The sequence below is a fragment of the Triplophysa dalaica genome, chromosome 11 (genome assembly GCF_015846415.1).
Source record: "Triplophysa dalaica isolate WHDGS20190420 chromosome 11, ASM1584641v1, whole genome shotgun sequence".
Taxonomy (NCBI): Eukaryota; Metazoa; Chordata; class Actinopteri; order Cypriniformes; family Nemacheilidae; genus Triplophysa; species Triplophysa dalaica.
This window is the reverse complement of record NC_079552.1, coordinates 18275972-18300845: the sequence shown is the minus strand read 5'-3', so window position 1 is coordinate 18300845 and position 24874 is coordinate 18275972. Positions and strand designations below refer to the sequence as shown.

Here is a 24874-nt window from a genome sequence, read left to right as displayed (position 1 = left end):
GTCAGGGGAGGCAGAGCCTCACTTGTCATCATGAAACAAAAGTATCAAATAAAATTGAATAAATGAAACCTGTTCTATCCAGTTATATAAATTTGTCTTCTGTATGATTCAAATAATTTGATAATTTTTTGCCAAAATCGCTGAATTTGCACATTTCCTGCTCAGATAAATAAGAGAAATGCGATGTGTTTTCATTGTTACAAAGCAGCTGTAATGAGACATTGAATACAAGAAAAACAACTAAAGGCATATACCTGTAAAAACAAGAAAAAGGTGAAAACAACAAAAGACAGACATACAAATGCTCCACACACACAATATGCATACATACTTACACACATTGACATAGATGCAAACACACTCGCACACACGCACAGTTGAAAGCACACATTTGAGATAAAGGAGAGAGAACCACAGGTCAAATATTAAACGGACTATAAATTCTTATATGCAATATTAATTATGTCTAACTTCTGAATTCTAAAGCAGCCCCCCCGGCCAGGCAAATAGTGAAAAACAATATGCAAACGGTGGCCTGGAACCCAAAACTCCAATCGAGAAAAAAAACCTCAGGAGAACCCAGGCTTATATGGTTTATTATACACCCTCACTTTCAACATTCTGGCTAATATCATTCATGAATGTCTGTGACATAATTAGTCTTGCTAATCGGACATAAAACCGCAGTGAAAAGGTACAAGGTGAGGCAGACAGTTACCGTGCCGCAACTTAAAGGGGCAGATATGAGAAAACAAAGTGACAGAGATTTTCGTGAAGAAGGATAGGTGCATGGACTTCGTTTAATAATAAAGGTAAGACCATAAACGGTTTTCAATTGTAGACAAAAAATAGGACCAGACCAAAAAAAATATTTTATATTTAAAAACTACATTTTGACCTTAAATAGAAGACTATTTATTTTCCCTGTTATCCTTTTGTTGGACATACTGTCATAAAATGATTAAAGCATCAAAACGAAAAGCTTTTAAACAACAAAATATTTAAATTAATTTTATTTTGTACACCACTCTTTCATTTGTATTGTAATGTATGATTATGAAATTAATTGTTAAATTGCAACGTGCAAAAACGCACATCACTGATATAAACAAATTACATGGGATGCAGCATAAGAGAATTATAGGTTATTGTTATATATGGTAGCCATTCAAATGTAGGCATTTGTTCATTTGTGGATACTTTAACGCTCATGTTCAAACATATTATGTGCTGTAAAAACAGTTAAAATGTTTTTGATGGTTCACACAAGGTTGCGAAGAGCTAGCCATCATCTTGTTCATGACGTCAAATAAATCTGATAAGTAACTTTGTGCATTTCTAGGATTTAGGTTGGGAATACCTGAAATCCGAGTTGTCTTGAACACAGTATAACTCCAGATGTTATTTCCTGGTTTGAGGTTGGAAATGTTCTAAATCGGAGGTGTTTCGAGCGTAGCATTAGGGGCTGTGTCCACCGAGGCGTTTTTGTGCAGCTGAAAACGTTTGACTGAAAACGCCATATGAGCTGAGCGTTCTGCACCTAGTTGAGCATTGGGCACCCAGGCGACCTTCGGCTAACATGAGAAAAACGTCAGCGGCTGTCGTTTTCAATAAACGAGGCTATTCCGATGGAAACAATTGAAATAACATGCAGTACGCAGGCAGAAACGCCTCGGTGGACACAGCTCCTTAGTCCCCAATGCTAAAAATAACAGTTGTAAGCTACATTGTTGTCACATGACCTCATCGTGTTTAATGTTTAATGCTGCAATAGCCTACCTTTTACTGCCATCTCAGTTTGAAACATAAAATTGCAACTTACTTTACTTTTTGAATCTGTGTCTTTATGTCAAATGACCTTAAACTGACATTTTCCACGAAACTGTACCCAACAGCTGAAATTACAAATCACTTATGTAAACTCCATTGTAGGAATGTTACAATATTATCGATATTATGTTAAATTATCTCAATATTATCGTGGTTACATGACTGTGTGAAATGATAGGTCTTCCAGGCCTAACATAGAAAATGTTAGAAAAAACAATAGATGTTAACTTTGCAATTATTTTATTGTCTAAAAGAGATTTTTAGGATCCATCTCATACTATAACTCATAGTTCTAAGCAACAGTTATGCTAAGAGGATAAAGAAAAGAGGATGCTTATGGCACGTTTCCAAGTCATAATTTGTCATTGTACATATCGCAATAAATACAGCACGGGAGACTGTACACTGAGGTATTATCGCACAGTGAGATTTTGATATTGTTTCATCCCAACTCCATTGTGAATCAAGGTGAGATCATAAGACTGTTGAACTGTTTGAACACTGTATATTGACTTTGTACTGATCTTGATATTTGATATGTAATATTATCAAAATAACAGATTATTTGTTTTCATTTTTAACAGGAAACGTTACAAATTGCAGCTTTATTAATCCAATTATGTGTACTTAATCCAAACAATGTCTATTTCTATTTTTAATTCCTGTTTAAATGATAAATTACAAACTGTGCAGGATATTAATTCTGACTCTTTTAGAAAAGGCAGCTAAATTCAAGCGTATTGCATCATGGGATACAATATATCATGCAGTGTTGTCTGTTGTAAACCGCACAACCAAATGTGCTAGGTCACACAGGTAATATAATGCTAGAGAAAATGAGCATGCTGAGCACAATAAAGATTATACAGTGTAGGCACACAGATATACATTATACTGTAAAAACAGCATTCTGAACATTGCCACTACTCATTTGAATGGCCATGAGATCAGAGATACCCAGGAATCCTTTGTTTATGCCGTGTGGAGATGTATTTACAGCCCTGCAGAACAGCTCTTCTAAGGTCCCGGGTCCCTCCTGCCCTCATGTCACCACTGAAACACACAGCCCGCTCCCTGTGTGTCTAAATATCAATACTTTATTAAGTCAAGAGCCTGCTGATGAATAGAGCGAGGAACAGCCGTTATAAATCACTCTCTGTCTTTATTTAATCAGCCTAATGTGCTCCGTCCTTGCCAGAGAGGCCCCTGAGAGCATCGGCCCGACTGCTGAGAGCCACACGTATAACTTATGGGAACCTGGAGAGAGACCAGAAAGTTTGGGCGAAAACTCCTTTTGAAGATGACCAAAATAACAGAACTTTTTTAAATATATATACTAAAAGCTGCATCTAAAACTGTTATCGCACATGCTTTATTAGCGCTGACAGTTAACGGGGATGCCGCAAAATTGATTTCATTGTTTTGAAGGCTTTGTGAAGGTTAAGTGAGGTTTGGTCTTACTGATGTAAGGCGGTAGTTAAAAGCTGTGCTCAGAATGCCATCCCAGCATACAGCTGGTGTAGAATAATGCATACTATATGTTAAAAGTGTTACATACTCATAATAGAGGTAGTGTACTTAAAAGTTAAAAAATGTGGTTTAATTTTTATGATTCATTCACAAAGTTTTCAGGCCTGCAGTATCACTTGTGTGCCAGTGAGAGGTGCTGTGATGTCATCAAAACATGCTGAGAAGCTTCGGGCTGGGATCTTATGCTTACTTTCTCTCTCAGGCAGTAATTTAAACATCAGTCCGTATCATTACCCACATACAACCTAGCACCACAGACAGAGCGACTTCCATTTTACTTTACATTTTTCACTCTGTAATGCTTTAGCCGGCCCTTTTCTGGTGTCAATATAGATGACATCATAATGTAACACAATGACAATCTCTGTTTCGTTGACGCTCATTTTTTTCTAGTCTCTTCCTCTTTACTATCTCCCTTTCATCCATCTTTCAATTCTCATCTCTCTCCGTCTTCAGCAGTGTTGCCGCGGGCTCTTCCTGCTCACACCGTACACAGAGCCCCACACTGACAACACAAAGTGCCTCTGTGCACCAGAGCTGCCATGCTTATGAGTATCAGTGCGGCCGCCAGCCCTCGAAGGGAACGCCAATGATCTCCATTTCAGTTTAATATAAAGGAGGCCCTGGGATGGCAAAGGTGCTAAATCAAATTCTCGCTTTGCCAAGCGGGTTTTCAACAAAGACACACAGGCAAATCAGACTGCTTCAACTGCTTTACGTTGATGAACAAGATTGTTAAACACAACTGAACATGTAGCAATATGATATTTCTTGTAATCATGTTTTATTTTTATAGCTCAGATCATTAAAACTGTATTAGAGCTTTTTAAATATTAAAACATCATTTATTTTTTTCTAGAGATAAAAATCTGCCTATTTATATTTTTAAATTGCTTACTTTAAATGAAACGTATGCATTTTACACATGCCTGGGTCTCTTTGCTTCACATGATGCAACTTCCTGCTGGTACTGTGTATGTGTGCGCTCTGGTCAGGGAATGTAAAATGCTTTTAAAGTCTGCTTGCATAAAGAGGAATCACTTTGGAGCTATTCAGACTGGGATCACAATGACCTTTACTACACAATGCCTGCCAGCATACAACTTTCCATCATTGCCCTGTCAGGGCTGCCTCTTCATCTCTCTCTCCAAAGCTCCGAAACAAAACCCAGTCAGCTTCTTTGCCATGTACAAATGAAAGTGCCTCACGAGATGAATCCTAAGAAACGATTTCTTTTAGGTGACTGATTTGAAAGGCTCTACAATGGCTCTGTCCCAACAGAAGCACTTAGTACAGATGAAACAACAGAGCACTTGATAATCATACATATTTTAGAACGCCCCCTTTATGGCCTCAGTACGTCATCAAAGTGTAAATTCAGAGGACAGTTAGAGTTGAGGGCAGCATTTTGGGACAGGGCCAATGTGTGTGCCACAGCATCATGTCACATCAGCTGAAGAACACAGTTTACTCAAACATGACATAAAATACTCCATATATTGTATAACAAGATAAAAATAATTACTGTTACTTTTCCGTAATAAAAAAACATATTTCAAAATTTAGGTAACAATGTTTATTAAAAGTGATTTCGAAAATATATGATTAGATTGTCTTTTACAATGTCATGTCACAGTGCATTAGATTGCATTGAAGGATTGAAGGACTGGACCTTAGTGGCCAGTTAGAAGTATCTTTGAAGGATGGGGTGCCATATATATTTTTTGCTATATGTCTGTATTTTTTCAGATCGATTAATAGTTATGTTCGAAAGTAGAGAGACACTAAGCACTATTGTCGCTAGGTCCTTAAACCTGTTATTTTCTTTTCATTTTAGTAGTTTTTCTCTTCTTTGTTACTACTGTCCTCTGCAATGTTAATGTTCGTCTCTCTTTCCCTCCCCTCTCTCTCTCCCTCACTCTCCCTCAAAACAAATCAAAGCAAAGCAAAGCACTCAAGTGATTGCTTTCTCTGTAACAACACAAAATATGATCCAATTTTATACTTCTACGTGCTTTATTCTATTACACACTTTATCTTGTAAGCAACAATTTCTCAAGGGCAGAGACATAAGTGGAGCGTGTCAAATAACGCTCGGACTGACATTGGCCGAACGGGATGGCTGAAAGAATGAGAGGTGCTTCAATTGGCCGAATGAGGACCTGCTGACTAAAAACCGGACGCTTGCGCTCCAAGAAGCCGTCCCACTCGCAGAGAGCGCAGCTGTTCTCGTACAACACATAAGACACGACCCACTGGCTTCCAGCCACAGAGACGCCTCATCCTCTCGGCAGTTCTTCCTGTCCCTCCAAGTCGCACCGGAACCTGCTGGTTTATCTCACCCTATCCCCGAGCACCACGTGTCTTCCTCTGAGATTTTACGCATAAGAATTAGGCCTTCAACTTCATGCAGAGATGCTGTTAATGAGCATGTACAACAAAATGCTGATATTTAGTACAAAGATGTGTCGATCGGGTTTAGCATAACTTGTTAAGGTTTTTTACTAAATAAAAGAAGCACAGTAACTTAAATGATCTTGGCATATTAAAGGTGAAGTGGATGAATTCTGTGCCAAAATAATTAAGTAATCTTTTTTAACACTCTCCCCATCTGCTGTTACAGTTTTTCTCGATTGCTTAAACACATTTCTTAAAATTATGCCTTGAATTCTCAAAACAGTAAACATATATCCTTAACATAACCAATTCCCCAAACATCCTTTTTTCAGGTCAAAATGAAGCTCTCTTCTCAAAACCATTCAACCTTGCCGAATACCCCAACATTTCCCCCAGATATGACACACAAGCCCTCAGAGACACCCACACTGCAACATAGTCTGAGACACTGATGAGATCAACTCAAAACACTGTTACTAAAATCTCTTCTTGAGATTCAAGAATAATTTGACAGCTTGCTGTTTATTAGACTATACAACATAACAGAGTGCACATAGAGCAAAATGCAAGAATGAGCTTTAGGAAAAAAATTAAATAAAACATTACACTACTGTAAAGTAGATCAAGACGACCTGAACAATTTGAACTGGTCATGAAACACAATACAGAACACAACTGCACAAAACTCATTTACATTCAGGCATTTAGAAAATGCTTTTATCCAAAGTGACTTACAGAGAAGATAAAGGAAACAATACAGTGAAGCCATTTGTCAATAGGAGGAAATATATCCTCAATCCTCTGCATCTTTGGCCCAATTTCGTAAAAGTATACTATTTTCTTCCAAAAAATAGGAAACAGGTTAAACAAAAGCTACAAATGCACATTTGGACCCTGAGATTCTGATGTGTGTGTCTTCAGTTTTGCTACTGAATGTTTACTTATGGACAAATGTGCGCTATTTGAGTTTACATCATGAAACTTCAGGTCATTATATTGTGTGTTTGTGTTATCTGAATGAGAACATGGTCAAATCTTGGAAAATTTAGGCTGTTTTTATGTGGGGTTTGTACAAGTTGGTTTGTTGTGCTGAGAATGTGTTTATAGTCGTCAGAAAATGGTGAATTGTTTCATGAATTGTGTGTTAGCAATCGAGAAAAACTGTAATAAGACGAAGTCTCGCCCCAAATTAACGCCACAGGAGCCGATGTTGCCCTGTAATGTTCAAGCAATGTTTGATGGCACTTTAAGGTGAAAGTGGATACAAAATCTTGCGAATCGAACACATTAACCAGGACAGAAAAACGTACAAAACACCTCTTCTCTATTCAATATAATGCATGTAAAATCAGTGGCGAAAAATAATTCCCATTAGTTTCAGGGTTTGTCCTGTTGTGTCAATTTTGAAGAATGTTGTTGACAGCGCCCCATTCACTTGCATTGGTTTTTGTACATAGAAGAGAAGCGAATGGGGGACTTTACTGTTCTGTTTTTTTTCAAAATATCTTCTTTTGAGTTTACATTTACATTTAGCAGACGCTTTTATCCAAAGCGACTTACAGTGCACTTATTACAGGGACAATCCCCCTGGAGCAACATGGAGTAAAGTGTCTTGCTCAAGGATACACTGGTGGTGGCTGCTGGGATCGAACCAGCAACCTTTTGATTTATCAGTTCAGTGGTTTATCCCACTAGACCACCATCTCTCACTTCTGCATAAGGAGTTCTGCATAAGGAAGAAAGTCATACAGGTTTGAAATGAGAAGAGGGTGAGTAAATGATGACAGAATTTTCATTTTGAAGGTGAACTACTCCTTTCACAAGCTCACAGATACACAACTCTTATAGTCATTTGGGAGATAAAAACTGTTTAATGAGTGTAATTACGGCTTAATCCAATATTTATGTTGCCTGCTTGCTGTACCTCTTGTAATTGACTTGTTAGGTATGATGAGCACTTGTTAATTAAGAACAAAATTAACCTGAGATCATCATATTGTGCCATAGAGAGAAGAAACAGCATGACGGTCCACTAAAACAACTGTAGTGATAACCCACAGGAACATTTTATTGCTCATAGGTTTCTCTTTCACAGCTCAAGAGATTTAATGGGTTTCATTTATGTATCAATCAGTGTTAGGTGTAAAGGATTACTCTAAATTTTCTGTAATTTAGTTCCAGTTACTTCTGATGTAATTCAACTAAATACTTTGTGTAATATATGTGTGTGTGTGTGTGTGTGTGTGTGCAATAGTGGTATAAAGTCTGACTTTAAAATCTATGCTTTAATGTATAATTCTCACATTTGTAATACTTTGGTCAGTTGATAATAATGCATTATGTAGTTTCATATTATTTATTTGAATGAATTAAAAGAGCCGTTTCATGTCTATCTTGAATCACTTAACTAATCTAGGTCGATATAGGATATAGAAAGTAATTAGTAATAATTAATTAAATACTTTATGGAGAGAGTAATTTGTACAATAATCTACTTACACTATTGAATATGTAATAAGTAACTAGTAATTAATTACTTTTTCAAATAACTTACCCAACACTGGTTTTGACTTAGTCTCAAAGGTTTCTCTAAAAACGGCTTAGGAGAAATAAAAAAGAAACAAATGAGAGAACTGTTCAAATACACAAGTGTGGAGGTGTAAAATGAATGTAGATTGTTGAGGTAAAACAATCTCAAAATTGGATGAGAAATGCGTTGATATTGAGATCTTTAGTAATATTGACTTTTGATTGCCGATTTGACAAATCTGAGCTCAGTTTTTTGACATTGTTGACATCTCTTCTGAAACTCTCATAAATAACCTGAGATATAACACAGATCTCATCTGTGATTTTTCTTTCTGAAAGTCATTTAATATATACTATGCTCTGGGTTACTAACGTACTCATGAATTAAGTTATTACAAGCTATTTCAAACAAAAATGTGGTTCTGTATTACCACGGTGTCATGTCTGATAAAAATATTTCTATGTAACTTAAAAATATCCCATGGTACTTTACCATATGCACATCCCAGGGTATTTAGATAAACTCAAAGCTATTTATGGAACACCATGGGCAAAGTTTCTTTTAACAGTTTCATAATTGTCAGAGCTTGAAATCTGACTGTGAGTACAGTACATGAGTTTAAATTAAAAGTTTTCAGGTTCCACTAAAACCGCAGGTTAAATTTAGCCACAGAAATGAGCACAAAGATCATGGACCCCATTCTTTGTCTGAACACACGCACATGTTAAAATTAAACCGCAGGTTATTTCAGTGAAAGGCAGGGAAGTAGCCTTTCCTGGATGTGAGGGAAAATACTCAGGGTCACAGACTGGTAAAAAAAAACAGAGAGTAGGAGAGAGAGAACTGTGTATGTATCGCTCAAGCCTTTACATTTAGAGAAGCGGTATGTAAACATGCATCAAATTGAGCTGCAAACCTGTGGGAGAGTTCTCACTTCCCCACACATGAGCTTTCATGTTAATTGGGAAAGTACTGCAAGTGTCCCAGGTGCCAAAACGTGTGCGTGTCTGTGCGCATACAAATGCAGCCGGTGTCAAATAAAATCCTCATCTCTTATGCAGAACATAAACAACAGTAACACAAAGTAAAATGGATGTGTAAGATGTACCCATGATGAACCCATGACCTTGGCGTTGCTAGCGCCATGCTCTAACCACTGAAATACAGAAAATTAAGTGCTGTTCAATGATTAATCGCATTGAATTGCATCCAGAATAAAACTTTGTGTTTACATAATAATATATGTCTGTGCACTGTGCATATTTATATGTACACGTACATGTATATTTATTATTTTTCGTAAATATATACCTGTGTGTGTTTAAATACAAAATGAATATTCACAGTGCACAGACATATAGGCTATTATGTAAACACAAACATTTATTAGGGATGCGATTAATCACGGTTAATCATTAAAGTATGGGATCAGAATTGTTTCATTGTTCTGTATAAATAAACTACGATTCGCAAATAAATATAGACAATTTCACAAACATTTTTTAAATCCACATATGCACGAAAAGCGAACCATAAATACATGTTAGACGTTCCACAAAAATAAATGGAATTCACAAACAAATACAATGAGATTTGCAAATAAAAAATATTTACAAATGTATTTTAATTATATTTATTTGTAGATCGCCTTCTTCACATTTGTGGATCGCTTTCCGCGCATTTTTGGATCGCTTCCTGTGCATTTGTGAATCATTGCACGCATTTGTGGATCAGTGCACGCATTTGTGGATCAGTGCGCGCATTTGTGGTTTCCTCTCTGTGCATTTGTGGATTTTGAAACATTTCTAACGTCAAATCGTGCGCACAATCCACAAATAGGTGGACCCCGCCCACTATCTACGCAAGCCAATCGGTTAACTTCCGCTTTGTTGTCCAATAGGCCATGTTCTAACTTCAGCAAATCACGTTTTGCTCTGCACTAAGATGCAGGGAGCTAACATGGTGACTAGTGGTGGTCTAAAATCTGTGTTATACTAAGAAATGATAATGGCCTCTTCTTTATACTATGTAATGATCGCTTGTGTTCATATACATTGTCCGTATTGTTACATATCTGCTGTATTTAAACGTGTATGACTTGATAACAGCGTGCACGGACTGGAGTGGAAAATCCCGGTGACTAGGTAGTCGGGACTGATTTGGTCTGCTGCCAGCCGTTTTATTGTGTTTATGTTCCAAAGGGCTATATTCCGATTTTTTGCAACTGTCGGTGTACTACCAGTATACCGATTGCAGAATTAATGTGGGGGAAATCATCAGCATTTTGAATTTCTATGTCATTCATAATTCAAAATAAAACGTAATTTATACAGTCATCTCGATTTATCCCATTCCTGAATGATCTCTGCTGCTATTGCTACACTGTTCTGTTTACTGTCTAACTCTCTGCCATGACAAAGGATGTCGATTCTTTTACTATGATCTGTGCACACAATATATTCTTAAATTCAACCCCAAAAGTAAATGATGTAGCCTATACAATTTGTGTTTTCGAACCTTAACATAGTAAATATTGGTATAGGCTTCAACTGCAGATAATCAATTTACTGTAGTTGATAATAATGGACGTGTCAGTGCTCTCAGTAGCATGTTAAACGATAAACGTCTCCATTTTACCTGGTGCTGAATAAAGAATTATTGTTGGGTTATAATTATGTATATATTGCTGCCTTTTTAAATGACATATAGGACAGCTTTAAAATACTGTTTATTTCCATTATTTAATGGCAAATAAAAGCACAACGGGGGCATTAAGAATGCAAGGGAGGCACCACAACTTTTTCTTCGCTGAAAAAAGTATGAAGCAAAATATGAAACTGCCAAATAAAAATGAATTGAAGTCAATTGTACAAATGAATGAGTTCTCCATACAAATGCACAAAAGGCACTGGACATTACTGGGCATTTCAGTAAAGCTATTTTCATACAGAGATCCCCGAAAATATGCGGAAGGTGTTCCGGGATCACGGGATCGGTTGATTTTGGTTTACAATGCCAGTGACCTGCAATTAAAAGGCAATTCTTTTGTTTTACTTGATTTCGTTTACAAAAAAACAAGCATGCTCAGGTAGGCTCGAATCAGTCTGTTAACAAAAAAATGGCTCTTCCGCGTCATCAAGAGACGTGCTTTTAAAGATTGCTAAACGTTTTAGCAATTATTTTATTGCTAAAATAATCCCTTCTTACAAACAACATAAAATAGAGACTGTGTCTGTCCCCCGGATTAGCAAACATAAGATATTGCGTAAACCTCTTGAAAGTAATTTAATAAACGTTAAACAAATCAAACATGAACAAAATACAGATAATCAGCTGTTACGACTCGGATTGCTTAATATTAGATCTCTCTCAAATAAAGCACTTTTTGTTAACGATTTGATAACCGATCATAAAATAGACATGCTTTGTTTGACAGAAACATGGCTAAAGCCAGATGATTTTATTACTCTAAATGAATCCGTTCCCCATGATTATTACTATAAACACGAGCCTCGTCTAAAAGGTAGAGGGGGAGGTGTCGCTGCACTTTACAAGAATTCTTTTATTACCTCTCAGAAGTCTAATTTTAAGTACAGTTCTTTCGAAGTCATGGTACTTCACGTATCGACACCTAATACTAAGGACAAAACATTTTTAAAATTTATTCTAGCTATTGTATATAGGCCTCCAGGGCACCACACAGATTTTATTAAAGATTTTGGTGGGTTCTTATCAGAACTAGTACTGGCCGCAGATAGAGTCCTTGTCGTCGGTGACTTTAATATCCATGTAGACAATGATACAGATGCCTTGGGACTGGCTTTCAAAGACACTCTTAACTCCATGGGCGTTAGTCAACATGTGTCAGGACCCACTCACCTTCGTAATCATACTTTAGATTTAATACTTTCTTATGGTATAAATGTGGACGATGTTAAAATCGTTCAGCAGAGTGAAGATATTTCGGATCATTATCTGATATTATGTTTGCTTCAATGGCCTACGGCTGCAAATCAAACTCCTTGTTACAAATATGGTAGAACGATTACTTCAACTACCAAAGATGCGTTTCTCGATAATCTGCCTGAATTGTCTAAAATATCCAGCATGAGTAATAACGTTGACGATTTTGACACTACTATTGAAAATTTTAACTCTACTTTCTCGGAAATATTAGACACAGTTGCTCCTCTGCGTTTAAAGAAAATTAAAAATAGCAGCCCAACACCGTGGTATAATGAACACACTCAGACTCTAAAAAAAGCATCCCGTAAAATGGAGCGCAACTTTAAGAAAACGAATTTAGAGGTATTTCGTATAGCATGGAAGGATAGTACTCGAAATTACAGGAATGCAATAAAAACGTCTAGATCCGCCTACTTTTCAACACTAATAGAGGAAAACCATCACAACCATAGGTTCTTATTTAACACCGTGGCTAAATTAACAAAAAATAAGTCGTCATCGACGTCAGATTCTGATTATCAGCATAACAGTGATGAATTTATGAACTACTTCACAAGTAAAATCCAAGATATAAGAGAAAAAATTATAACAATGCAACCTGTAGTGAAATCCGCTGAACAAACTAACTACAGCAACCCTAAGGAGAAATTGCAATTATTTTCTACAGTAGATCACGATGAACTGTCTAAAATCATTAAATCATCTAAATCATCAACATGCATGCTAGACCCTATACCTACAAAACTACTGAAAGAAATGCTCCCCGAAATTATAGATCCTCTTCTTAGTATTATTAACTCATCTCTGACATTAGGACATGTGCCTAAAGCATTTAAGGTGGCTGTTATAAGGCCTCTTTTAAAAAACCCCAAACTCGACCCTAAAGAACTAGGGAATTACAGGCCTATATCGAATTTACCTTTTATATCTAAAGTTCTGGAAAAAGTAGTTTCAACTCAATTATGCTCCTTCCTCCAAAGGAATGACATTAATGATGAATTCCAGTCTGGATTTCGAGCATGTCACAGTACAGAGACTGCTTTGATCAGAGTTACAAATGATCTGCTTTTAGCGTCTGACCGTGGCTGTATTTCGTTATTGGTGCTGCTAGACCTCAGTGCTGCATTTGACACCATTGACCACAGCATACTTCTACATAGACTCGAAAATTACGTCGGCATTAACGGAATAGCATTGAAATGGTTTAAGTCTTATTTATCCGACCGTTTTCAATTTGTAGCAATAAACAATGAGGTGTCCCGCAAATCACAAGTCCAGTACGGTGTACCACAGGGCTCAGTCTTGGGACCCCTGCTCTTCGCATTATACATGCTACCTCTAGGAGATATAATAAAGCGACACGGAATTAGCTTTCACTGTTATGCTGATGATACTCAACTTTATATTTCCTCGATGCCTCATGAAACCCAGCAGTTTCATCGAATAAAGGATTGCATAGTTGACTTAAAAATGTGGATGAGTAACAATTTTTTACTACTAAACTCGGACAAAACAGAAGTGTTACTTACTGGACCGAAAACTGCTATGCGTAACAACCAAGAATACTGCTTAACGATTGACGGATGCTCCATAAAATCCTCGTCATCAGCTAAGAATCTTGGCGTTGTATTTGACAGTACTCTCTCATTTGAAAGCCATGTCGCAAACACCTGTAAAATTGCATTTTTCCATCTTAAGAATATATCTAAATTACGTCATATGCTGTCACTGTCAGATGCAGAGAAATTAATTCATGCATTCATGACATCAAGACTAGATTACTGTAATGCACTTCTAGGTGGTTGCCCTGCGGGCCTATTACAAAAACTGCAACTGGTTCAAAACGCGGCAGCTCGAGTTCTTACACGTACAAAAAAGTATGAGCATATAACCCCGGTTCTGTCAACCTTGCACTGGTTACCTATAAAGCATCGCATTAACTTTAAGATCTTGCTTATTACCTATAAAGCCCTACATGGTCTAGCGCCGCAGTATTTGAATGAACTTCTATTGTATTACAGACCACCACGTACATTACGCTCTAAGGGGTCCTGTCAGTTGGTAATACCTAGAATTTCAAAATCAAGTGCAGGTGGTAGATCCTTTTCTTATCTAGCGCCTAAACTTTGGAATATTCTTCCCTGCACGGTCCGGGAGGCAGACACACTCTGTCAGTTTAAATCTAGACTAAAGACTCATCTTTTTAATCTTGCATACACTACACCTCCATAATATTAATCCTCAGAGGATTTAGGCTGCATTATTTAGATCAACCGGAACCAGGAACACATCCAACAACAAATGATGTACTTGTTGCATCAAAGAGTGCAGAACAGTACTCTACTCTCAGCCAGTCTTGTCTCTTTGTTCCAAGGTTACCGCAGGATGCAGTTCATGCCCAGACCTGATGGCAGAGCTGAGAATGGGAAGCGGTGACCTGACAAGTGCTAAGAGGATAGAGCTGGATAAAGGACGCGACAACTTTGTTTTTTTCTACAACATTTCAAATGCTATTAGATTGTTAATGATAATCTTTAATTTTTATATTTTTATTAAGCCTTGTTGTGCAAGCACTGATGAGCTTGTGCAGAGGCAGCAGCTTTTGCCAGAGGGGAACTGGAATCCCCTGGTTGGGCCTGGGTTCCCCTGAGGTTTTTTTTCTCGATGGGAGTTTTGGGTTCCTCACCACCGTTTGCATATTGTTTTGCACTATCTGCCTGGCCGGGGGGGCTGCTTTAGAATTCATACTTGTATTAAATGTGTCTCATGTACAGCTGCTTTGTAACAATGAAAATTGTAAAAAGCGCTATATAAATAAAGTTGAGTTGAGAGTTGAGTTGAGTTCAAGTTAATTGAAGTGATCGAGCATTGTAATTTTGTGTTGATCGATGAAGTCATTTAAAACTTGCTGCATATAGAAGCGACATAGCCTATTCTCTCTCAATTTCAGTGAACATGCTCGGGACACATACAAACTCCGAATACTACAGCGGATATTTCGGACTGCTGAGCGAATCACTGGTAGACTACTGTTAGCACTGCAAGAACTTTACTCATCCAGAGTGAGCGAGTAAAATGGCTCGCAAGATCTCGCTGGACCCCTCACACCCAGCACACTATCTCTTTGAACTGCTGCCGTCTGGTCAGCGCTACAGAGCACTGAGCACCAAAACAACCAAACATAGGACATGTTTCTTTCCTCAGGCCATCTACCCCATGAACAGTTGAACAGTTAAATGTTCTCCCCACTGTGCAATAAATATGTGCAATACTAAACTACTCACTCACACTTATATTTATTTATTATACATATGTTACTGATTTAATATATAATATAGCTATCCCATTACCTTACACAATTTTTATAGCACCTATAACTTGTGGCACATGCATAAAATATAGCATCCGGTTCTCTTTTGACATGTATTGTTTTTTTTCATATGTGTATTGTCTATTACATATTCATTTTTTATTATTTTGTTACCTGTGTCTTGTCACTTTATGTGAGCTGTTTAGTAAATGTATTATACAACTACAGTATTTCTATGTGGAGAATTGTGGACAGACTTATCCCTCATGATAATCTTGCAATATAGTCTACCTACGCTGCTGCCACTAAAGACTACGCTTACTATTGTTAATGTATATAACACCCTGATAGCACACATACATCTTGGTTACGTCTATTAGACGTCTGCATTTATATCTTACAGACATCTACAATACATAGTTTGCTCATCTGCAATACGTCTCAGAGATGTCTGCTGTCAGACGTCATATAGACATCTAGAAGACGTCCTTTAAGATGTTTATGATTTAGAATGGATGTAAAGCTGCTCTTTCTAAGATGTTTAGCAGATATTTTTACACAGCAGATCTCCAGATCTTTAACAGACGTATAACAGACGTTCAGATGTCTCAGAGACATATTGCAGATGAGCAAACTATGTATTGCAGGTATCTTGCATATGTAAATGCAGACGTCAAATAGACGTGAGCCAGATGGATTGTGCTATATGGGCAGGTATGATATAGTTTTGGCATGGCAGAGAGTTAGACAGTAAACAGAACAGTGTAGCGATAGCAGCAGAGATCATTCAGGAATGGGATAAATCGAGATGACTGTATAAATTACGTTTTATTTTGAATTATGAATGACATAGAAATTCAAAATGCTGATGATTTCCCCCACATTAATTCTGCAATCGGTATACTGGTAGTACACCGACAGATGCAAAAAATCGGAATTTAGCCCTTTGGAACATAAACACAATAAAACGGCTGGCAGCAGACCAAATCAGTCCCGACTCCCTAGTCACCGGGATTTTCCACTCCAGTCCGTGCACGCTGTTATCAAGTTATACACGTTTAAATACAGCAGATATGTAACAATACGGACAATGTATATGAAAACAAGCGATCATTACATAGTATAAAGAAGAGGCCATTATCATTTCTTAGTATAACACAGATTTTAGACCGCCACTAGTCGCCATGTTAGCTCCCTGCATCTTAGTGCAGAGCAAAACATGATTGGCTGAAGTTAGAACGTGGCCTATTGGACAACAAAGCGGAAGTTAACCGATTGGCTTGCGTAGATAGTGAGCGGAGTCCACCTATTTGTGGATTGTGCGCACGATTTGACGTTAGAAATGTTTCAAAATCCACAAATGCAAAGAGAGCAATTCACAAATGCGCGCACTGATCCACAAATGCGTGCACTGATCCACAAATGCGTGCAGCGATTCACAAATGCACAGAAAGTGATCCACAAATGCGCAGAAAGCGATCCACAAATGTGAAGAAGGCGATCTACAAATAAACATAATTAAAATACATTTGTAAATATTTTTTATTTGCAAATCTCATTGTATTTTTTTGTGAATTCCATTTATTTTTGTGGAACGTCTAACATGTATTTATGGTTCGCTTTTTGTGCATATGTGGATTTAAAAAATGTTTGTGAAATTGTCTATATTTATTTGTGAATCGTAGTTTATTCATACAGAATAATGAAACAATTCTGATCCCGTATTAAACAGCCCTACAATAAAATTTGTATTATACGTAGGCATCTCAAAAGAGAAGTAATTTACCTAACGAAGAATTAAAGGTTCAGTGAGTGCAAAATGTACAAGTGAGAGAAAATTCTTAAAATAATGATAAGCATTATTAGTCTAGTTCACTTCTGTTTAAGTTTAGAATATGGCTTCTTGTAATCAGACAACAGCAAGTCAGGTATTGCCTGTAGCTGCCGGTTTATCAGCAAGACACAGTTAGGTAGGGCAGCACACAATCATACAAATCTGGAGACGTCAAACCGAGAGAGAGCGCTCCCCAAAACTCACTGTATCATTGTGAAACTCACACACTTTCATTGCTTTACAAAAACAAACATTCTTCCAAAGTAACCCCGCAACATTACAATACAATCTATATTATCTCCATTCAAATAAAACAGGAGCTTTGATCTCTCACATACACAAAAACGAGGGACAGAAAGGCTGGTCACAGAGGCAAAAGCATGATTGGGGAATTAAAAAAAGCCTTGAGAATGAGGCAGCGAGTGAAAGTGCTCCTCAACATCACACAGAATATTCTCTTCCTCCAGCAGAGCGTCTCCCACAGAGCCTTCACGTCTGTCCCACACTGTCTCAAAAACAGATTTGAGTAATTTAGCCTTTTAAAAATGCATGTGTTTGTGTATTATTTATCTGAAGGCTGCATGTGGAAACATCGAGAAGGACTAACTTCCCGTCTGAATGAACTCCTGAGGATGATCTGAACCGCTGCTGGCTAATGATCTGCTACGCTACTGGCATAATGATACAAACAAAAGTGTTTGATACATTTTTATATTAAGAAATATCACAAACAATATCCATAAATAAATCAACAATTCCTGAAACCAGATAGAAAATGCATCTATTCAATGTAATAATATTTTACATGCATACCTCAAAAGTGTTTCATATCTTGGAAATGTCCAAATACCAATGGTGTTCCACGCCATCGACTCTGCAGTATTCTGTCATTTAAATCTCTTTACTGTGGTGTTGGCACTGGCCTGTAGAAAATCTAGAGAATTATAAAGTCCCATTTGTCATGTGCCCTTGACATTTTTTCTTCACCCCAGGAGAAATGACATGAAATCAGAGACTGAAAAGCGAAACCTTCGGAGATAACAACGAGCAAGTGATTTAGGTGTTTTCAGGAGAAAGGCCACCCTGCGTTGGAAAAGTCAAGCAGTGTTTTAAAGAATAAGCGCAGCGTTGAGTAAGGTGACGTTTGCTGACAGAAGCTCTGAACAGTAGCCTTTAGTTTGCCGGTGACATTTAGTTTCCGTGGTGCCCATTGGAAGCAGCTGTTCTATTGGAGCTCAGCAGAGCAGAAAGCTGGATTCATTTCTGAACGGCCATGGAGTCTGCATCTTTACACTGTTCAGCCATTTACACAGGGATTACTGTGTCAAAAGGAGAGTACAGAGGGGAACATTGGTGTTTGAGTATGAAGGAGTATACCCACAAGAAATCCAACCCAGATCTCTGAAGAAAGCTCTGCCGAATTTATCTATAGTTTTTCAGGCATTCACAGCTAAAAATGAATTTCTTAGTATTTTTGTCTTGATTTCAAGGATAAATATCCAAAGATACCTAAATCAGGATAGCTTACTTTCAATTAAAAGTACAAAACCTTTTACACTGCAAATAAAATGTTTGTCTTGTTTTCTAGAACAAATTAGTTATTGCATCGAGATACATGACAAGATATGTCTTGGGGGTAGAAATGGGGTAGAAATATGCATTATGGCAGATATTGGCAGATTTTTTTTAAATTGTTCGCTATAAGAACAAAACTGTACATTCACAATACCTTTTTTCTGACAGCCTTGAGAAACAAAATAACCTAAAATTATGTCTTGTTTCCAAAAGAAATTATACGAAAAAATCACTTGAGTATATGCTTGAAACAATAAAAAAATATTTACCAATTGGGTAAAAATAAACCTGAATTAAGTTTTACCTCTTTATTATTTACTTCATTTAAGTTTTTCTTTCTTACCCAAATGGCAAATATTTGTATTGTTTCAAGCATATACTCAATAAATTTTGATAATTTCTTTAAACATTTTTAAACAATTTCTTTTTACATTTTTGGATGTGAAAACTGTTTGCTGATCATGCTTTGACCAATCGAAAAGAGATGAGCAGTCTCAGCCTTATTCAATACATTAAACGCATGTTTAGATCGACTCAAAATCATTAGAGAAAATATATAAAAGCCTGCAGATTGCATCCAGGCCAATGAATGAGTGTTCCTGTTCTTGAATGGACTTGAAAATTTGAAAGCAGGGACGGTGGGTGGGTGATTGAAGCCCTTCTTTAGTACAGTCACATGACCCTGTGCGGTCCTTTGAGGAAGGGGACTCCCAACAAGTTGTCTGGTAATGCTCTCCCTACCTCATGAACCCCAACTAGCCTCCATTCCCCATGCAACCCAATTGTACCAACACAAGCTCTAAAAACATGTTACCCAATAACATCATGAGAGATGTGGGGAAGGACACAGAGAGAGAGCCCAGAACTGAATAAGAGCGCAAGAGAAAAGATGCCGGACACTGAGAGCAGCGGCCCACTGGTAGCCTTATCCAAACCTGCAGGGCCAAAGAGCCTCGCTCAGGATTTCCACACTCTACTTGCAGTCAAAGAGCCTTTTGATGCTCGCTCAGCCTCAAAGTCATGGATGACAACTCATTCATGTGACCAGAGAGATGTCCCCGCTGTTCACAAGTACGCCGCAACCACACACGGAGTTACACCCATCGACATTCTACATTACCAACCCTAAGGAGACCTTTCCACTAAAGACAGCGGTGTGAACCTGCACAAAAATAGGCGAAAACACGCAGCGGTTTCGAGGGATCCAAAGGTGTATGCGCATAAATGATCACAACATGTCTTATTCAGGGAAAGACATTGGCAGGCAACATGCACACACACATTCCCGCCAAGCAAGATGGGCTCTATTCAGCTTCTCTCTCTCACTTCAACTGGGCCGTGCACTCTAAGAAACAGCAAGAAGCAGAAAAACATGTCATGCAAGAGGGAGCCTATTGTGCCGTTGAGGGAACAGATGGAAACTCCAACAAACTACTGGGCCCTTCATTCTGCTGCCTTTCTCAAAAAAGAAAAAAAAACACAGAGGCACAAACAGCCACGCTTTGCTCTGCTCACCCACAATGCACCACCGTTGCTATTACATGCACTCAGGCATTCTTACAGAGATGTGAGGGGTTTTACGGGTAATATTGCAGGCAGATGTTCAGTTATGTGTGACTCACGCTTACAGAGCACGTCACAGGAATACCCCAACAGAACTTAAGAGTACCCCACCCAGTCTCTTAAAATCTTCTCCCAGCAGTCACTTGCAATCCGTGGAGCTAATGAGCATGTATGAGTTAGACTTTAGCATGTAATCTATCAGATGGATTTTTACATCTGAGTGGAAGTAAAATAAAAATTGATTTGATGGCCAAAAAGGAGAAAACGCAGAGTAAACAAATTTAAAGTTGAATTTGTCATATAAAATAGATATCATGGTAATATTGTTAAGGCAAAATCTTTTGGTCAAGGTAAAATGGTGAGGTAAATTTGTGATATTGTGACAGCCCTACCACAGACCCAACGGTTATCCATCAAAATATGAGATGTATGTTAGACACTGGGTAAAACACCAAACTTGGTTGAGGTCTTTCTTGGACAAAAGTATTTCCCCAAAAAGACCTGGAATGTTTTTTGGTATACAGAAAAAATGCTTGACAAATTGCATGAAAACTACAAACATTTTATTATTTTCCAAGTTTAGAGTCCAAGCACAACTATGCAACAAGCATGCAACATTTTTAGGTGAATTCACATTGATCCAACAAACCCCAACAAACTCGAACACCAACAAACCCCAACAAATTGCAACAAAGTCAAACACCAACGAACATTCTAAATTTCCATTAACATTGGTCCAAAAAAACACCAACGGGTTTCACACTGACCCAACAGTTTGTTGGATTAGCATGAATAAGCCTTTTAATGCATCATAAATAATACATTTAAAAAAAAAAGGAAGACATCAATTGTCCAAAGTTGGACATCACTTTTGGCCACTGCTGTATGAGATATTCTTATTGATACAGCTCGGGGTCAACTGCATCTGAATATCTATCTTGGAAAAAGCCACAGGATTTGAGATATCATTCATTTTCATAGGGCAAACAACAGTTTGGGACACTCTACACTTTAGTTTAAAATGGGTTTGTTGATTGTAAGATCCTTGCTCAAAATCCAAAGATGATGAGCAAGACACAGTCACACCTTTCACACAAACAACAACTACGACCATAAAACCTCAAGTGCATCAAACACCAGCATTCAGAGATGAGAAAGATCCATCTCCAGCCAAGCGGGAGTTTTGAGTGAAAGACTGTGCTAATCTGAGCCGTCCTGGTGCAAGGCTTCATTTCGGCCCCCTCTGGCCCTACACTGTTTACTTAACTTTCCCTCCTCTCCAACTGCTGGTACATCTGGCCCACCGCATGCGCAAAAGAGGGGAGGTGTGTGTGCAGTACGCTGTTGTGGTCTCTACCCACCCAATTTGAAATTTCACTTTATCTCCAGCCCTTACAATTAGAGCCGCCTCTATCAGTCATGGCTTTAGGCTGGGAGGCACGGCAGGGCGGCTGACTGACAGGACTTTAATTAAAGTAGTCCCTTCATCGGTGACCATTTAGGCCTAGCAACCGCTAACAGACAAGAGCGAGAAACGTCAAGAGCTAACCGATAGCGGCGAGAGCTTCACCTCACCGCAGGTTTAGACACTGCCTACTGGCTCATGTTCTAAATAAGGGCCTTTCTAAAACTGTCTTTCCCCGGGGTGTGCATGTAATTTGGAGCTGAAGTTGTGTGTCTTAGCTCAGCTTAGCATAGCTGAAAATACCCAAAGCGAGGTGACACGAGACGTCTGATTTTCCAGGAATATGAATCATCAGTGACATGTGGGAGGTTAACAGCTTTCACTTATGTAGAGCAAGTTTTAAAGAATGCATAATTTGCAAGAGTTTGCTGGAACTGTCCACCCCCATCTCCCGATTGGAGAAAGGAATTTGAACTCGCCATCTTACAAGGGACGGATTATAGACTTTGGACCTAGTTTAGTAACTTCAAGGTCAAGACAATAATGCTTACCACCTTGGGAACACATTGCTCACTTTTGGTTGTAAGATCAGTTGTATTATAAGATTGAACGATTCTCAAATATTTTGTAGTAAATCACATATTGTTTTGTGGTTTATCTAATATTTAGTAATGCTCACAAAGGCACACACCGTAGATGCTGGTAGTTAAGAAAACACAAGCTCTCCATCCTGCATACGATGTTGAGCAGAGCTCAGGAAAGTCTGGTGAGACCCTGCCTCAGTCCGCACAATCAGATGCAATTGTGAAGGAAAGGCTTTTATAAATTTGTCACAAAGCCATTGATGATAATTGCTCTTGACTGTGGCAGTAGCATCCTGCTGGTCACTGGCTTCCCGCGTGCACCAAACCGGCTGCTGCCACTACTGCCGGTGCGGCTGATTATGATGATGAGAGCAACGGTGATGATGTCGATTATCATGATGATTTCAAATAGATGACTGAGAAGGGCCGCCTGACGACTCGTGGTGTGCAGGTATAATGCTAACCGAATGCATGCTTTCTCCAGAAGGTAGACCGCCAATCCAGCGAGCAAGCAACCCACTGACATCCGCATTATATGTGACGGTGTTCTCTGCAGGAACGGTCTGTAATATATGCTGTTGAAAATGAACATTTCTCGTAAACCCCAAGGTACGACGATAGCTCCGCCAACATGTGGAGAGGCAGAACGTACAACGTAAATGCCTCAAGACGCGATCAATCAGTATGCAAATTTCAGCGGGGATTATAGAGATCTTTACAGGAGCTGGAGCACAACATTGGCGGCTGTTATCTTAGCGCAAACAGAAAGGAAATAATCTTAGACTATTTGACTAAGAAAAGTCCCTGTAAGCAAACGTGGTGTTAATGGATTTTACCGTGGGATTTGCGAGGGTACTGCTGGACATCATATACAGGCGCAGTGGGGCTGTGATCGATAAGGAAGGGGCGGTCTCTCTCGGTGGGGTTAGGTGGCGGGCGAGGTAATTGCTCAGGTTAAATGTTATGTGTATACTGCATGGCCTATGTCCACTCGAGTGGAGGTACGGTGATTGGGGAGGTGTGACTAATCTCACTGAGCCGATTGAAGGTGTTGGCAGTTGCCATGATTGCCAACTGGAGCAATAACATTTCATCTTTTCTATGCTGGCCAAGTCATATTCTGTTCTATTTCATTCGGTTGTGTTGTCTTTGGGTTACTCTGTCAGTGGTCATAGTTATGAAACGTCAAAGGAAAGTTTAAAGTTTGAAGCTAAGCTAAACTGACAGAATTTGTGACTCATATGAAAATGAGGTTTCATTTTTAAAAAGACAATAAAATAGAGAATTGTTGGCAGAATATAAGTCTGAAACACTTTACAATAAGGTTGTATTTGGTAGCATGAGCAAATGTATCAACTTACATGAACTAAAAATGAAAAACTTTTACACCATTAATAATCTTTGTTAATCTTCATTAAGGTCAATACAATTATTCATGTTAGTTCATATTGCATTAGGTTTGATTTTAACCCTTTGATTTTAATCTAACCCTAACCCTAACCCTAAACTAAGATTAATATATGATGTAGAAGTATTGGTCAATGTTAAATCACGATAACCAACTGTTAACATTCTGTTAGCATTGTAAAGGTTGTGGGTTTGAGCCCCAGTAAAAAAAAACTGGTAGGGAAATTAAATTGTGAACACAGCTTTTTTGAATACCGTTTTTAAAATGAAAATGTTCTTACATTTTTTAGTGTAACATTTTTGCACATAGTTTTATGTGTAAATTTACTATAAAACAGTGCAGAAACTTAAAAAAACACAAAACTAAGTAAATAATACTAGTTGTTTTTTTCAGTGCAACACCAAAGTACATTGACATTTTTATTAACGCATATTTGTCAGATGCTTTTATCCAAAGCTTTGAAATTACATTATACTATACATTGCATTAGCCTACACTATACTTTTGTTTCTAAGTATCTGCAATACCATGGATTGAACCCATGACCTTGGAATTGCTAGCACCATGCTCTAACCACAGAGCTACAGGAAATCATAGTAATAAAAATGTATACATGAAATGCATTTGGAGTCACTTTGGATTTGGCCAAATGCATAAATAAGCACACAAGTTTGTCAAGGTGTGGCCTTTAAAAACACTCCATAAAAACTAAAGTTTTCACAACAATTTGTGAACGTTTTTGAAAACAAATTGCTGAAATGTTGTGGGACAAAGATCATGACTCATATGAGCTCTTAGAAATCATTAGTGCACCATGGCTCTACCCAAAAACACCATAACAAACAATTAAATTATTGTTGTCTTTCTACATCGGTCTTTATATTGCTAAGACTACACAGATCTGTAATGCAATATAAATGTATTTACACTGGAATCACAATC

General features: G+C 38.0%; 1 protein-coding gene across 6 annotated transcripts in view; it reads right to left on the bottom strand.

Moving 5' to 3' along the window:
• The window catches only part of LOC130431205 (KH domain-containing RNA-binding protein QKI), an 85671-nt gene that overhangs the window by 8733 nt on the left and 52064 nt on the right, over positions 1 to 24874 (bottom strand). The window lies entirely within an intron of this gene.